Source organism: Bubalus kerabau, chromosome 16 (assembly GCF_029407905.1).
Source record: "Bubalus kerabau isolate K-KA32 ecotype Philippines breed swamp buffalo chromosome 16, PCC_UOA_SB_1v2, whole genome shotgun sequence".
NCBI classification, from domain to species: domain Eukaryota; kingdom Metazoa; phylum Chordata; class Mammalia; order Artiodactyla; family Bovidae; genus Bubalus; species Bubalus kerabau.
In genome coordinates, this window is record NC_073639.1 from 3,795,791 (window position 1) to 3,813,063 (window position 17,273).

Sequence of the window (17,273 nt, forward strand, 5' to 3'; positions counted from 1 at the left end):
AGTCAGATCCAGCGCCAGGAAGTTAGAAGCAGAACCCTGAGGTTCCTGCCTCAGCTCGAGATGAGGCCCTCTTCCATTGCACCAAACCCAGAGGAGTCCCAAGAGGCCCCTCCCAACTCCACAGTATCCCTGACTTCTAATAGGCACCCTGAGAAGCTCCCTGAGGTCACCGGCACAAGTAAAGGGAACCCAGGGTTTCCTGCCGCGACCCTGGAAAGACCTCGAGAATCCTTCTTCAACCCGTCTTGAGGCCCGATTCCCCTACCCTGACTCGAGAGCAATGACGCACTCCCCCTTGCCCCGCCTATGGAGACCTGACTTCCCTGTTGTCACAAGAGAGGCTACCTGAGCTCCCCGTTGTACCTCGTGAGAAACCCAACACTGGCGCCGCAGCTCGAGAAAACCCATGAGACGTCCCCGACATCTAGAGATGAGGGCCTTCTTTTCCTGCATGGCCTGGAGAGCAATCCCGAGTCTATCCAAACTGAAGAGGAGTCTTGACTCCCTTTAGGCCACTCAGTGGGCTCCAAGAGATCCGCGTCGCGACTCGAGAGGAGAGCGGAGTCATTTGCTTCCCCTCGAGGCGAGGCCTAACTCCCCGGGTGAGTCTGTAATGCAACCCCGAGATCTCTGTCGCCCCTGGAGAGGACCATTGGGTGCTGAACACAAGGCTAGATGAGGTCTCCTTTGCCCTGCAGTGACTCGAGAGCAATCCCCAGCTCTCCCTCACAACTCGAATGGAAGATTGGACCTCCCTGGGCCAACACAAGAGGAAGCCTGAATTCTGAGTAGTAACTCGAGAATTCCGCCTCAACTCGAGAAAAACCACGTGGTTCCCCTGTCATCTCAAGATGAGGCCCTTGCCCACTCCAGCGTCTCTAGAGAAGTCCCACGTTCCGTCTTGAAGTGCAAAATGATATTTGGAACCCTTAATGCTATCCCAAAAGTTCCCCGACATATGGGTCGCACTCGAGGGGAACACCGAGGTTCCCGGCACCAGTTCATCTGAGCCCCTTCTCCACTCCTGATCGCGACAGGAGGGTCGATTCCCCTGCTTTGTCTGCAAGGGGTTCCCGACCTTCCCTGCACACCTCAGATGAGGCTGTCTCACGAGGAAATTCGAGACGTAGCCTTGATGGTGGTGCCACATGCCGAAAGACCGCGATTTCCCGATCCGCTCTTGATAAGAACCCGATGCCCAGACACCTTTTTGAAGATAATGTCGATGAAAGAACAACACAAAGGGGCACTGACACCCCCGTGCATCGTCCGGAAAAGACCACAGGTTACTCATACAGCTCAACAAGTGACTGTCACCCAGTGAATAATTCGAGAGGTAAGCGGAGGTCCATTCCTGCACACAAGACGAGGCCTGACTCACCTCTCCCAACTATGCAGGGGGCTGCGATCGGAATCAGAAATGGAGAGGAACACTGAGGTTCCTGCCTCCACTCGAGATGAGGCCCTCTTCCATTTCACCAAACCCAGTGGAGTCCCGAGAGGTCCTTCCCAACTCCACAGTATCCCTGACTTCTCAGAGGCACCCAGAGAATATCCCTGAGGTCACCGGCACAAGTCGAGGGAAACCACTTATTCTTTCCGCGACCCGAGAAAGACCTTGAGAGTCCTTCTTCAACGCGTCTAGAGGCCCGATTCCCCTACCATGACTCGAGAGCAATGACGCGCTCCCCCTCGCCATGCGCATCGAGACCTGACTTCCATGGCGCCACACAAGAGGCTCCCTGAACTCCCCGTCGTACCTCCTGAGAAACCCACACAGGCGCTGCAGCTCGGTAAAACCACCGAGACCCCCCGTCATCGTGAGATGAGGGCCTTCTTTTCCTGTGTGTCCTGGAGCGCAATCCCCAGTCCTCTCTCCAAACTCCACAGGAGGCTTGATTCCCTTTAGTCCACTCAGTGGGCTCCAAGAAATACCTGTTGTGACTCGAGAAGAGAGAGAAGTCCTTTGTTTCCCCTTGAGACGACGCCTGACTCCCGGTTGAGTCTGTAATGCAACCCCGAGATCCCAGTCAACCCTTGAGAGGAACATTAGGTCCTGGACACAAGCCTGGATGAAGTCTCTTTTGCCCTGCAGTGACTCGAGCGCAACCTGCAGCTCTCCCTCGCAACTCGAATGGAAGATTGGGCTTCCCTGGACCAACACAAGTGGAAGCCAGAAATCCCCTTCGTAACTCAAGAATCCCGCCGCAACTCGAGAAAAACCACGTGTTTCCAACGTCATCGCAAGATGAGGCCCTTGCCTGCTACGGCATCTCAAGAAAAGACCCACGTTCTGTCTTGAAGGGCGAAATGGTACTTTGCACCCTTGATGCGACACCAAATGTTCCCGGACACGCCAGTCTCACTCGACGGGAACACCGAGGTTCCCGCACCACTTCATCTGAGCACCTTCTCCCCTCCTGTTCACGACAGGAGGGTCTATTCCCCTGCTTTGTTTGGAAGGGGTTCCCCACATTCCCGGTGCACCTCAGGATGAGGCCGGTCTCACAAGGAAATTCGAGATGTAGACTCATGGGTGGTGTCACATGCCGAAAGACCCTGACTTCCGGGCCCAATCTTGAGAAAAACCCAATGCCTGGACACCTCTTCGAAAGCAACCTTGTGGATGAAGGCACAAAACAAAGGGTCACTGACACTCCCGTGCATCATTTGGTAAAACCCGCAGGTTCCACACACAGCTCGACAAGAGGCCTGTCATCCCATGAACAACTCGAGAGGCAAGCAGAGTTCCATTCCTCCACTCAAGACGAGGCCTGACTCTCCTGTCCCAACTCTGAAGGGACCCTACGATCGGAGTCAGAAATTGAGAGGAACCCTGAGCTTCCTGACTCCTCTCGAGATAAGGCCCTCTTCCATTACACCAAAAACAGTGGAGGCCCGAGAGGCCCCTCCCAAATCCACAGTATCCCTGACTTCTCAGAGGCACCCTTAGAAGCTCCCTGAGGTCACCGGCACAAGTTGAGGGAACCCAGGGTTTCCTGACGCAACCCGAGAAAGAACTCGAAAATCCTCCTTCAACGCGTCTTGAATCCCTATTCCCCTACCATGACTACAGAGCAATGACGCGTTGCCCCTCGCCACGTGCATGGAGACTTGACTTCCCTGGTGCCACACGAGAGGCTCCCTGAGCTCCCCGTCATACCTCGTGAGAAATCCCACACTGGAGCCCCAGCTCGAGAAAACCCACGAGACGCCCCCATCATCGCGAGATGAGGGCCTTCTTTTCCTGCATGGCTTGGAGAGCAATCCCGAGTCCTCTCTCTAAACTTCACAGGAGGCTTGACTCGCTTTAGGCCACTCTGTGGGTTCCAAGAGATACCCGTCGCAACTCGAGAGGAGAGCGGAGTCCGTTGCTTCCCCTCGAGACGAGGCCTGATTCCCCGGGTGAGTCTGGAATGAAACCCCGAGATGCCAGTTGCCCCCGGAGAGGAACATTGTGTCCTGGACACAAGCCTAGATGAGGTCTATTTTGCCCTGCAGTGACTCGAGCACATCCCCCAGCTCTCCCTCGCATCTCGAATGGAAGATTGCACTTCCCTGGGCCAACACAAGAGGAGGCTGAATTACCCGTCGAAACTCGGAAATACCGCTGCAACTCGAGAAAGACCACGTGGTTACTGCATCATCATATGATGAGGTCCTTGCGCGCTACAGCGTCTCAATTGAAGTCCCACGTTCCGTGCTGAGATTTGAAAAGGTACTTGACACCCTTGATGTGACCCCAAAAGTTCCCCGACATACCGGTTTCACTGGAGGGGAACACCGAGGTTCTGGGAACCACTTCATCTGAGCCCCTTCTCCTCTCCTGATTGCGTCAGGAGGGTCGATTACCCTGCTTTGTCTGAAAGGGGTTCCCCACCTTCCCGGCACACTTCAGGATGAGGCCGGTCTCACCAGGGAATTAGAGACGTAGCCTCGTTGGTCGTTCCACATGCAGAAAGACCCCAATTTGCCGATCTGCTCTTGATAAGAACCCGCTGCCGGGACACCTCTTCGAAGGCAAACCTGTGGATGAAGTCACAACACGAAGGGGTACTGACACCCCCATGCATCGTCGGGATAAAACCGCAGGTTCCACATACAGCTCGACAAGTGGCCTGTCAACCCGTGAACAACTCGAGAGGCAAGCGGAGATACATTCCTCCACACAAGACGAGGCCTGACTCTCCTGTCCCAACTCTGCAGTGACCCTGCTATTGCAGTCAGAAATGAAAAGGAAACCTGAGGTTCCTGCCTCCACTCGAGATGAGGCCGTCTTCCATTGCAACAAACTCAGTTGTGTCCAAAGAGGCCCTTCCCAACATCACAGTAACCCTGACTTCTTAGAGGCACCTTGAGAAGCTGACTGAGGTCAACGGCAGAAGTCGAGGGAACCCAAGGTTTCCTGACGCGACCTGAGATAGACCTCGTGAGTCATTCTTCAACACGTCTTGAGGGCCAATTCCCCTACCATAACTCAAGAAAAATGACACGTTCTCCCTCGCCACACGAATGGAGACGTGACATCCCTGGGGCCACAAGAGAGGCTCCCTGAGGTCCCTGTCCTACCTCGTGAGAAACACCACACTGGCGCCACAGCTCGAGAAAACACACGAGATGCCCCTGTTATGGCGAGATGATGGCCTTCTCTTTCTGCATGGCCTGGAGAGCAAATTCGAGGCCTCTCTCCAAACTCCACAGGAGGCCTGATTCACCCTAGGCCACTCTGAGGGCGCGAAGAGACACCGGTCGGGACTCGAGAGGAGAGCGGAATCCTTTGCTACCCCTCGATACCAGTCCTGACTCCTCAGGTGAGACTGGAATGCAACCCCGAGATCCCTGTCGCCCCTGGAATGGAACATTAGGTCCTGGACACAAGCATAGATGAGGTCTCACTTGCCCTGAAGTGACTTGAGAGCAATCCCCTGCTCTCCCTCGCAACTCGAATGGAAGAATGGACTTCCCTGGGAAAACACAAGAGTAAGCCTGAATTCCCCGTCGTAATGCAAAAATCCCGCCGCAACTCGAGAAAAACCACGTGGTTCTCACGTCTTCGCAAGATGAGGCCCTTGCCCGCTACGGCGTCTCAAGGGAAGCCCCAGGTTCCTTCCTGAAGTGCAAAACGGTACCTGACAGCCTTCATGCGACCCGCAAAAGTTTCCCGACACGCCGGGTTCTCTCGAGGGGAACACCGGGGGTCCCGGCACCGCTTCATCTGAGCCCCTTCTCCCCTCCTGAGCGCAACAGGAGAGTCGGTTCCCCTGCGTGGTCTGGAACGGGTTCCCGGCCTTCCTGGCACACCTCAGGATGAGGCCAGTCTCACGAAGAAATTCGAGGCGAGCCACATGGGTGGTGCCACATGCCGAATGACCCCGATTTCCCGGTCCGGTCCTGAGAAGAACCCGATGCCCGGACCCCTCTTTGAAGGCAACCCTGTGGGTGAAGGCACAACAAGAAGGGGCACTGACACCTCCGTGCATCGTCTGGAAACACCCGCAGGTTCCACACACAGCTCGACGAGGGGCCTGAGACCCCTGAGCAACTCGAGAGGCAAGCGGACTTCCCGTCCTCAAACAAGACGAGGCCTGACTCTCCTGTCCCAACTCTGCAGGGACCCTGCGGTTGGAGTCCGAAACGGAGAGGAAGCCTGAGGTTCCTGCCTCCCCTCGAGATGAGGCCCTCTTCCATTGTGCCAAACCCAGCAGGTTCCCGAGAGGCCCCACCAACTCCACAGCATCCCTCACCTCTCAGAGGCACCCTGGCAAGTTCCCTAAGGTCCCCGGCAGAAGTCGAGGGAAACGAGGGTTTCTCGCCGCAACCTGAGAAAGATCTCAAGGGTCCTTCCTCAATGCGTCTGGAGGCCATAGTCCCCTCCCAGGACTCGAGAGCCATGACGCGCTCCGTCTCTCCACACGCATGGTGATCTGACTTCCCTGGGGCCGCACGAGAGGCTCGCTGAGATCCTCGTCGTGCCTCGTGAGGAAACCCCCACGGGCGCCGCAGCTCGAGGAAACCCCTGAGGCGCCACCGTCATCGCGAGATGAGTGCCTACTTTTCCTGCCTGGCCTGGAGAGCAATCCCGAGGCCGCTCTCCAAAATGAAGAGGAGGCTGGACTCCCTCGAGGCCGCTCAGGGGGCTCCAAGAGACCCGCGTCGCGACTCGAGAGGAGAGCGGAGTCCTTTGCTTCACCTCGAGGCGAGGCCTGACTCCCCGGGGGAGTCTGGAGTGCAACCCCAAGATCCCTGTCTTCCCTTGAGAGGACTATTCGGTCCTGGACACACGCCTAGACGAGGTCTCTTTGGCCCTGCAGTGACTCGAGTGCAACCCCCAGCTTTGCCTCGCCACTCGAATGGACGATTGGGCTTCCCAGGGCCGACACAAGAGGAAGCCTGAAATCCCCGCCGTAAGTCGAGAATCCCGTCGCAACTCGAGAAGAACCACGTGGTTCTCACGTCTTCGCAAGATGAGGCCCTTGCCCGCGATGGCGCCTCAAGGGAAGTCTCAGGTTCCGTCCTGGAGTGCGAAATGGTACCTCACAACCTTCCTGCGACCCCCAAAAGTTCCCCGACATGCCGGGTTCCCTCGAGGGGAACACCGAGGGTCCCGGCAGCGCTTCATCTGAGCCCCTTCTCCCCTCCTGACCGCGACAGGAGAGTCGGTTCCCCTGCATTGTCCGGAAGAGGTTCCCGGCTTTCCCACCGCACCTCAGGATGAGGCCGGTCTCACGAGGAAATTCGAGGCAAGCCACGCGGCTGGTGCCACATGTTGAATGACCCCGATTTCCCGGTCAGGTCTTGAGAAGAACCCGAAGCCCGGACCCCTCTTCGAAGGCCACCCTGTGGGTGAAGGCACAACACGAAGGGGCACTGACACCCCCTTGCATGGTCCGGAAACACCCGCAGGTTCCACACACAGCTCGACGAGGGGCCTGAGACCCCCTGAACAACTCGAGAGGCAAGCGGGGTTCCCTTCCTCAGACAAGACGAGGCCTGACTCTCCTGTCCCAACTCTGCAGGGGACCTGCAGTCGGAGTCCGAAACGGAGAGGAAGCCTGAGTTTCCTGCCTCCCCTCGAGGTGAGGCCCTCTTCCTTGCGCCACACCCAGCGGAGTCCCGAGAGGCACCGCCAACTCCACAGGATCCCTTGCCTCTCAGAGGCACCCTGGGAAGCTCCCTCAGGTCCCCGGCAGAAGGCGAGGGAAACGAGGGTTTCCCGGCGCCCACCGAGAAAGACCGCGAGAGTCCTTCAACGCGCTTCGAGGCCCTAGTCCCCTCCCGTGACTCGAGAGCCATGACGCGCTCCCCCTCGCCACGCGCATGGAGACCTGACTTCCCTGGCGCCACGCGCGAAAGGCTCCCTGAGATCCTCGTCGTGCCTCGGGAGAAAACCCCCACGGGTGCCGCAGCTTGAGGGAACCCCTGAGACGCCCCTGTCCTCGCGAGCTGAGGGCCTTATTTTCCTGCATGACCTGGAGAGCAATCCCGGGTCCTCTCCGCAAACTGAAGAGGAGGCTGGACTCCCTTGAGGCCACTCAGTGGGCTCCAAGAGATCCGCGTCGCGGCTCGAGAGGAGAGCGGAGTCCTTGGCCTCCCCTCGAGACGAGGCCTGACTCCCCGGGGGAGTCTGGAATGCAACCCCGAGATCCCTGCCTTCCCTGGAGAGGAACATTAGGTCCCGGACACAAGCCTAGATGAGGTCTCTTCGGCCCTGCAGTGACTCGAGCGCAACCCCCAGCTTTCCCTGGCAACTCGAGGGGAAGTTTGGGCTTCCCAGGGCCAACCCAAGAGGAAGCCTGAGATCCCCGTCGTCAGTCGAGAATCCCGCCGCAACTCGAGAAAACCCACGTGGTTCCCACGTCTTCGCAAGCTGAGGCCCTTGCCCGCGATGGCGTCTCAAGTGAAGTCCCCTGTTCCGCCCTGAATTGCAAAACGGTCCCTGACAGCCTTAATGCGACCCCCAAAAGTTCCCCGACACCGGGTTCCCTCGAGGGGAACACCTAGGGTCCCGGCACCGCTTCATCTGAGCCCCTTCTCCCCTCCTGAGCGCGACAGGTGAGTCGATTCCCCTGCGTGGTCTGGAAGGGGTTCCCGGCCTTCCGGCACACCTAAGGATGAGGCCGGCCTCACTTGGAAGTTCGAGACGAGCCACTTGGGTGGTGCCACATGCCGAACGACACCGATTTCCCGGTCCGGTCCTGAGAAGAACCCGATGCCCGGACTCCTTTTCGGACGCCACCCTGTGGGTGAAGGCACAACACCAAGGGGCACTGACACCCCCGTGCATCGTCCGCAAACACCTGCGGGGTCCACACACAGCTCGATGGGGGGCCTGAGACCCCTTGAACAACTCGAGAGGCAAGCGGGGTTCCCTTCCTCAGACAAGACGAGGCCTGACTCTCCTGTCCCAACTCTGCAGGGACCCTGCGGTCGGAGTCCGAAACGGAGAGGAAGCCTGAGGTTCCTGCCTCCCCTTGAGGTGAGGCCCTGTTCTGTTGGGCCAGACCCAGCGGAGTCCCGAGAGGCCCCGCCAACTCCACAGGATCCCTCGCCTCTCAGAGGCACCCTGGGAAGTTACCTCAGGTCCCCGGCAGAAGGCGAGGAAAACGAGGGTTTCCCACTGCCCCCCGAGAAAGACCGCGAGAGTCCTTCTTTAACGCGCCTTGAGGCCCTAGTCCCCTCCCGTGACTTGAGAGCCATGACGTGCTCCCCCTCGCCACGCGCACGGAGACCTGACTTCCCTGGCGCCGCAGCTCGAGGGAACCCCTGAGACGACCCCGTCCTTGCGAGCTGAGGGCCTTCTTTTCCTGCGTGGCCTGGAGAGCAATCCCGGGTCCTCTCTCCATACTGAAGATGAGGCTTGACTCCCTTTAGGCCACTCAGTGGGCTCCAAGAGATCCGCGTCGCGCCTCGAGAGGAGAGCAGAGTCCTTGGCTTCCCCTCCAGAGGAGGCCTGACTCCCCAGGGGCGTCTGGAATGCAGCCCCGAGGTCCCTGCCTTCCCTGGAGAGGAACATTATGTCCCGGACACACGCCTAGATGAGGTCTCTTTGGCCCTGCAGTGACTCAAGTGCAACCCCCAGCTTTCCCTGGCAACTCGAGGGGAATATAGGGCTTCCCAGTGCCAAACCAAGAGGAAGCCTGAGATCCCCGTCGTAACTCGAGAATCCCGCCGCTACTCGAGAAAACCCACGTGGTTCCCATGTCTTCGCAAGCTGAATCCCTTGCCCGCGATGGCGTCTCAAGGGAAGTCCCCTGTTCCACCCTGAAGTGCAAAACGCTCCCTGACAGCCTTCATGCGACCCCCAAAACTTCCCCGACACGCCGGGTTCCCTCGAGGGGAACACCGAGGGTCCCGGCACCACTTCATCTGAGCCCCTTCTCCCCTCCTGAGCGTGACAGTAAAGTCGATTCCCCTGCGTTGTCTGGAAGGGGTTCCCGGCCTTCCCGGCGCACCTCAGGATGAGGCCAATCTCACGAGGAAATTCGAGACAAGCCACGCGGCTTGTGCCACATGCCGAACGACCCAGATTCCCGGTCCGCTCTTGAGAAGAACCCGATGCCCTGACACCTCTTCGAAGTCAAACCTGTGGGGGAAGGCACAACACGAAGGGGCACTGACACCCCCGTGCATCGTCCGGCAAAACCCGCAGGTTCCACACACAACTCGACGAGGGGCCTGAGACCCCCTGAACAACTCGAGAGGCAAGCAGAGCTCCCTTCCTCAGTGAGACGAGGCCTGACACTCCTGTCCCAACTCTGCAGCGACCCTGCGGGCGGAGTCCGAAATGGGAGGAAGCCTGAGGTTCCTGCCTCCGCTCGAGATGAGGCCCTCTTCCATTGCGCCAAACTCAGCGGAGTCCCGAGAGACGCCCTGCCAACTCCTCAGTATCCCTCGCCTCTCAGAGGCACCCTGGGAAGTTCCCTAAGGTCCCAGGCAGAAGTCGAGGGAAACGAGGGTTTCCTGCCATAACCCGAGAAAGACCTCGAGAGTCCCTCTTCAACGCGTCTTGAGGCCCTAGTCCCCTCCCAGGACTCGAGAGCCATGATGCGCTCCCCCTCGCCACGCTCCTAGAGACCTGACTTCCCTGTTGTCGCACCAGAGGCTCCCTGAAATCCTCGTCGTGCCTCGTGAGAAAACGCCCATGGGCGCCGCAGCTCGTTGAAACCCCTGAGACGCCCCAGTCCTCGCTAGCTGAGGGCCTTCTTTTCCTGCCTGGCCTGGAGAGCATTCCTGAGCCCTCTCTCCAAACTGAAGAGGAGGCTTCACTCCCTTGAGGCCAATCAGGGGGCTCCAAGAGATCAGCGTGGCGACTCGGGAGGAGAACGGAGTCCTTTGCTTCCTGTCAAGACGAGGCCTGACTCCCTGGGGGAGTCTGGAATGCAAACCCGAGATCCCTACCTTCCCTGGAGAGGAACATTAGGTCCCGGACACAAGCCTAGATGAGGTCTCTTCGGCCCTGCAGTGACTCGAGCGCAACCCCCAGCTTTCCCTGGCAACTCGAATGGAAGTTTGGGCTTACCAGGGCCAACACAAGAGGAATCCTGAATCCCCGTCGTAACTCGAGAATCCCGCCGCAACTCGAGAAAAACTGCGTGGTTCCAACGCCTTCTCAAGATGAGGCCCTTGCCCGCTACGGCGTCTCCATGGAAGTCCCATGTTCCACCCTGAAGTGCGAAACGGCACCTGACACCCTTCGTGCGACCCCCCAAATTCCCCCGACACGCCAGGTTCCCTCGAGGGGAACACCGAGGGTCACGACACCACTTCATCTGAGCTCCTTCTCCCCTCCTGATCACGACAGGAGTGTCGATTTCCCTGCGTTGTCTGGAAGGGGTTCCTGGCCTTCCCGGCGCACCTCAGGATGAGGCCCGTCTCACGAGGACATTCGAGATGAGCCACGTGGGTGGTGCCACATGCTGAACGACCCCGATTCCCCGGTCCGCTCTTGAGAAGGACCCGATGCCTGGACCCCTCTTCGAAGGCCACCCTGTGGGTGAAGGCACAACACGAAGGGGCACTGACACCCCCGTGCATCGTCCAGAAACACCCGCAGGTTCCACACACAGCTTGACCAGTGGCCATAGACCCCTTGAACATCTCGAGAGGCAAGCGGATTTCCTTTCCTCAGACAAGACGAGGCCTGACTCTCCAGTCCCAACTCTGCAGGGACCCTGCGGTCGGAGTCCAAAATGGACAGGAAGCCTGAGGTTCCTGCCTCCCCTCGAGATGAGGCCCTATTCCATTGCGCCAAATCCAGCAGAGTCCCGAGAGACCCGGCCAACTCCACAGCATCCCTCACCTCTCAGAGGCACCCAGGCAAGTTCCCTAACATCCCCGGCAGAAGTCGAGGGAAACGAGGGTTTCCTGCCGCAACCGAGAAAGACCTCGAGAGTCCTTCTTCAACGCGTCTTTAGGCCCTAGTCCCCTCCCATGAATCGAAAGCCATGACGCACTCCCCCTCACCACGCGCATGGAGACCTGACTTCCCTTGAGCTGCACGAGAGGCTCCCTGAGATCCCCGTCGTGCCTCGTGAGAAAACAACTACGGGCACCGCAGCTCGAGGAAAACCTTGCGACGCCCCCGTCTTCGCGAGATTAGGGCCTTCTTTTCCTGCCTGGCAGGAGAGGAAGCCTGAGTTTCCTGCCTCCCCTCGAGATGAGGTCCTCTTCCATTGGGCCAAACCCAGCGGAGTCTCGAGAGGCCCCGACTACTCCACAGCATCACTCACCTCTCAGAGGCACCCTGGGAAGTTCCCTAAGTTCCCCGGCAGAAGTCGAGGGAAACGAGGGTTTCCCGCCGCAAGCCGAGAAAGACCTCGAGAGTCCTTCTTCAACGCGTCTTGAGGCCCTAGTCCCCTCCCATGACTCGAGAGCCATGACGCGCTCCCCCTTGCCACGCGCATGGAGACCTGACTTCCCTGGCGCCGCACGAGAGGCTCCCTGAGATCCCCGTCCTACCTCCTGATAAACCCACATAAGTGCTGAAGCTCGGTAAAACCACCGAGATCCCCCATCATCGTGAGATGAGGGCCTTCTTTTCCTGTGTGTCCTGGAGTGTAATCCATAGTCCTCTCTCCAAACACCACAGGAGGCTTGACTCCCTTTAGTCCACTCAGTGGGATCCAAGAAATACACGTTGAGACTCGAGAGGAGAGAGAAGTCCTTTGTTTCCCCTCGAGACGATGCCTGACTCCCGGTTGAGTCTGTAATGCAACGCCGAGATCCCAGTCAACCCTTGACAGGAACATTAGGTCCTGGACACAAGCCTGGATGAAGTCTCTTTTGCCCTGCATTGACTCGAGCGCAACCTCCAGCTCTCCCTCACAACTCGAATGGAAGATTGGGCTTCCCTGGGCCAACACAAAAGGAAGCCAGAAATCCTCTTCGTAACTCGAGAATCCCTCCGCAACTCGAGAAAGACCACGTGTTTCCAACTTCATCGCAAGATGAGGCCCTTGCCTGCTATGGCGTCTCAAGAAAAGACCCACGTTCCATCTCGAAGTCCAAAACGGTACTTTGCACCCTTGATGCGACACCAAATATTCCCAGACACGCCAGTCTCACTCGACGGGAACACCGAGGTTCCCACACCACTTCATCTGAGCACCTTCTCCCCTCCTGTTCACGACAGGACGGTCTATTCCCCTGCCTTGTTTGGAATGGTTTCCCCACATTCCCGGTGCACCTCAGGATGAGGCCGGTCTCACGAGGAAATTCGAGACGTAGACTCGTGGGTGGTGTTACATGCCGAAAGACTCCGATATCCCGGCTCACTCTGAGAAGAACCCGATGCCCGGACACCTCTTCAAAAGCAACCCTGTGGATGAATGCACAAAACGAAGGGTCACTGACACCCCCGTGCATCATTCGGTAAAACCCCCAGGTTCCACACACAGATTGACAAGAGGACTGTCATCCCATGAACAACTCGAGAGGCCAGCAGAGTTCCATTCCTACATTCAAGACGAGGCCTGACTCTTCTGTCCCAACTCTGAAGGGACCCTGCGATCGGAGTCAGAAATTGAGAGGAACCCTGAGGTTCCTGACTGCACTCGAGATGAGGCCCTCTTCCATTACACCAAAAACAGTGGAGGCCCGAGAGGCCCCTCCCAAATCCACAGTATCCCTGACTTCTCAGAGGCACCCTTAGAAGCTCCCTGAGGTCACCGGCACAAGTTGAGGGAACCGAGGGTTTCCTGATGCAACCCGAGAAAGACCTCGAAAATCCTCCTTCAACGCGTCTTGAATACCTATTCCCCTACCATGACTCGAGAGCAATGACGCGTTGCCCCTCGCCACGTGCATGGAGACTTGAGTTCCCTGGCACTACACGAGAGGCTCCCTGAGCTCCCCATCACACCTCGTGAGAAATCCCACACTGGCACCCCAGCTCGAGAAAACCCACGAGACGCCCCCGTCATCACGAGATGAGGGCCTTCTTTTCCTGCATGGCCTGGAGAGCAATCCCGAGTCCTCTCTCTAAATTTCACAGGAGGCTTGACTCCCTTTAGGCCACTCTGTGGGTTCCAAGAGATACCCATCGCAACTCGAGAGGAGAGTGGAGTCCTTTGCTTCCCCTCGAGACGAGGCCTGATTCCCCGGGTGAGTCTGTAATGCAACCCCGAGATGCCTGTCGCCTCTGGAGAGGAACATTATGTCCTGGACACAAGCCTAGATGAGGTCTATTTTGCCCTGCAGTGACTTGAGCCCAACCCCCAGCTCTCACTCGCATCTCGAATGGAAGATTGCACTTCCTTGGGCCAACACAAGAGGAGGCTGAATTACCCATCGAAACTCGAAAATACCGCCGCAACTCGAGAAAAACCACGTGGATTCCCCGTCATCACAAGATGAGGCCCTTGCCCGCTACAGCGTCTCAAGTGAAGTCCCACGTTCCGTCCTGAGGCTTGAAACGGTACTTGACACCCTTGATGCGACCCCAAAAGTTCCCCAACATACCGGTCTCACTGGAGGGGAACACCGAGGTTCTGGGCACCACTTCATCTGAGCTCCTTCTCCTCTCCTGATCGCGTCAGGAGGGTCGATTACCTTGCTTTGTCTGAAAGGGGTTCCCCACCTTCCGGGCACACTTCAGAATGAGGCCGTTCTCACCTGGAAATTCGAGACATAGCCTCGTTGGTCGTTCCACATACAGAAAGACCCTGATTTGCCGATCCGCTCTTGACAAGAACCCGATGCCAGGACACCTCTTCGAAGGGAAACCTGTGGACGAAGTCACAACACGAATGGGTACTGACACCCCCATGCATCGTCGGGATAAAACCGCAGGTTCCACATACAGCTCTACAAGTGGCCTGTCACCCCGAGAACAACTCGAGAGGCAAGCAGAGTTCCATTCCTCCACACAAAACGAGGCCTGACACTCCTGTCCCAACTCTGCAGTGACCCTGCGATTGGAGTTAGAAATGGAAAGGAAACCTGAGGTAACTGCCTCCACTCGAGATGAGGCCGTCTTCCATTGCAACAAACCCAGTTGTGTCCCAAGAGGCCCTTCCCAACATCACAGTAACCCTGACTTCTTAGAGGCACCTTGAGAAGCTGCCTGAGGTCAAAGGCACAAGTCGAGGGAACCCAGGGTTTCCTGACCTGACCCGAGATAGACCTCGTGAGTCATTCTTCAATGCGTCTTGAGGGCCAATTCCCCTACCATGACTCAAGAGTAATGACCCGTTCTCCCTCGCCACACGAATGGAGACCTGACATCCCTGGCACAACAAGAGAGGCTCCCTGAGGTCCCTGTCCTACCTCGTGAGAAACACCACACTGGCGCTGCAGCTCGAGAAAACCCACGAGACGCCCCTGTTATGGCGAGATGACGGCCTTCTCTTTCTGCATGGCCTGGAGAGCAATCTCGAGGCCTGTCTCCAAACTCCACAGGACTCCCTTTAGGCCACTCTGTGGGCTCCAAGAGATACCCGTCTGTTGGGAGCCGGCATATTGCATATTGAGTGAGGATCTGGAATAGCTCAACTGGAATTCTATCACTGCCGGGAGCCAGCGTGAGGCACTCCGCCCATGACAAAGGTCATGAGGAAGGAGGCTCGGCATACGCAAAGGCGGGATCGAGCCTCAGGAGTCCCCCGGGAAATTCTCGAGCATCTACCCCCAAAACCAGAGTCTGCCTACTTTTCGCTTTGTGCTTTCACCTACACCTCTGACTTTATGGGGGGCTGTCCCCCACTACCTCTCTCTGAAAAGAGAGTTAGCTTACAGCTCCAGTTAATAATTCCTGGATGTGACAGTGTTTCAACCTACAAACTCCTTTGGAAATCCTCTAGCCTGCCTGAATGGGTTTTTCCGGCCACATGTGATTGTTCAGAGCCTCCCAACTATGAGAGGCAGGAGATGTTCTAAACTGCCTAAACACAGATTCCTTTGAGTAGTTAAAAGATTGATTAGAAATTGTATTGGTGAAGGGTTTTTCACTTGTTGGGCCAATGTTTGCTGCTAAGTCTCCATACTTCTTACCTACTGTGTCTTTGGCAGTGTATTGATTGATATAATGGGTGTATAGAAATGTAAAATGCAGCTTTGTCCAATGCTTTTTGGAAGGCTGGTGCCTGACTTTGGAATAATCACCTTTAGAGAAAAATAAGTTTCTTAAAATGTTAACAGGCCTCCGGGCCAGAAGATGATGTCAATCACCTGAACTTTTGCATATGATAAGTTTGAAAGCCTGGCTTAGATTAGAACCAGGAACTGCTGTCCTTACATGACTCCACCCGTTCCCCCATTATCCTCTATGCATACCTTAAGGTATAAAAACTACTTTGGAAAATAAAGTGCGGGCCTTGTTCACTGAAACTTGGTCTCCCCATGTCACTCTCTCTCCCAAATTCCAGCTGAGTGTCCATCTGGAGCGCGGATGTCCTCTGCGACCATTTATTTGCCTGGGCTTCTAAGACCCACTCGAGAAGGTGTCTAAGGTGGGGCACCTTCCGCTATTCGAGAGGGCGCCTGCGGCCTCCGTGGTCAGAGCTAACCTGGTGTCACGGGTTATATTGATTTTCCGCGTAAACCAAGCCACTCAGCTTCTTTTCTCCACTGAATTTTCCTACTGAGCTATCCTTATTTCAGCCGCTTTTCTCCACTGAATTTCCTCACTGAGCTATCCTTATTCTATTACTCTTTGTATCCTTAATTAAAGTGTAATTAAGCAGTTATTCCCTGACCCTCGCCTAGCCGTATCTCCTTCGAATACCCTGGATCAGCCGGGGCTGGTCCCCGGCACTCGAGAGTCCTTCTTCAACGCGTCTCGAGGCCCTAGTCCCCTCCCGTGACTCGAGAGCCAGGACGCGCTCCCCCTCGCCACGCGCATGGAGACCTGACTTCCCTGGCGCCGCACGAGAGGCTCCCTGAGATCCTCGTCGTGCCTCGGGAGAAAACCCCCACGGGCGCCGCAGCTCGAGGAAACCCCTGAGACGCCCCCGTCCTCGCGAGCTGAGGGCCTTCTTTTCCTGCATGGCCTGGAGAGCAATCCCGGGTCCTCTCTCCAAACGGAAGAGGAGGCTGGACTCCCTTGAGGCCGCTCAGGGGGCTCCAAGAGACCCGCGTCGCGACTCGAGAGGAGAGCGGAGTCCTTGGCTTCCCCTCGAGACGAGGCCTGACTCCCCGGGGGAGCCTGGAATGCAACCCCGAGATCCCTGCCTTCCCTGGAGAGGAATACTAGGTCCCTGACACACGCCTAGGTGAGGTCTCTTCGGCCCTGCAGTGACTCGAGCGCAACCCCCAGCTTTCCCTCGCAACCCGAGGGGAAGATTGGGCTTCCCAGGGCCAACCCAAGGGGAAGGCTGAGATCCCCGTCGTAACTCGAGAATGCCGCCGCAACTCGAGAAAAACCACGTGGTTCCCACCTCTTGGCAAGATGAGGCCCTTGCCCGCGACGGCGTCTCAAGGGAAGTCCCCTGTTCTGCCCTGAAGGGCGAAACGGTCCCTGACAGCCTTCCTGCGACCCCCAAAAGTCCCCCGACACGCCGGGGTCCCCCGAGGGGAACACCGAGGGTCCCGGCACCGCTTCCTCTGAGCCCCTTCTCAACTCCTGATCGCGACAGGAGAGGCGATTCCCCTGCGTAGTCTGGAAGGGGTTCCCGGCCTTCCCGGCGCACCTCAGGATGAGGCCGGTCTCACGAGGAAATTCGAGACGAGCCACGTGGGTGGGGCCACATGCCGAACGCCCCCGATTCCCCGGTCCGCTCTTGAGAAGGACCCGAGGCCCGGACCCCTCTTCGAAGGCAACCCTGTGGGTGAAGGCA

General features: G+C 57.5%; 1 long non-coding RNA gene across 1 annotated transcript in view; it reads right to left on the reverse strand.

The window, feature by feature from the left end:
• LOC129630042 (uncharacterized) overlaps positions 1 to 11,973 on the reverse strand; it is a 52,594-nt gene extending 40,621 nt beyond the window's left edge. Inside the window, exon 1 of the long non-coding RNA XR_008703476.1 lies at positions 11,730 to 11,973. This is a non-coding gene — a long non-coding RNA (uncharacterized LOC129630042). The remainder of the gene's footprint in view (positions 1 to 11,729) is intronic.
• Positions 11,974 to 17,273: the final 5,300 nt, after the last annotated feature.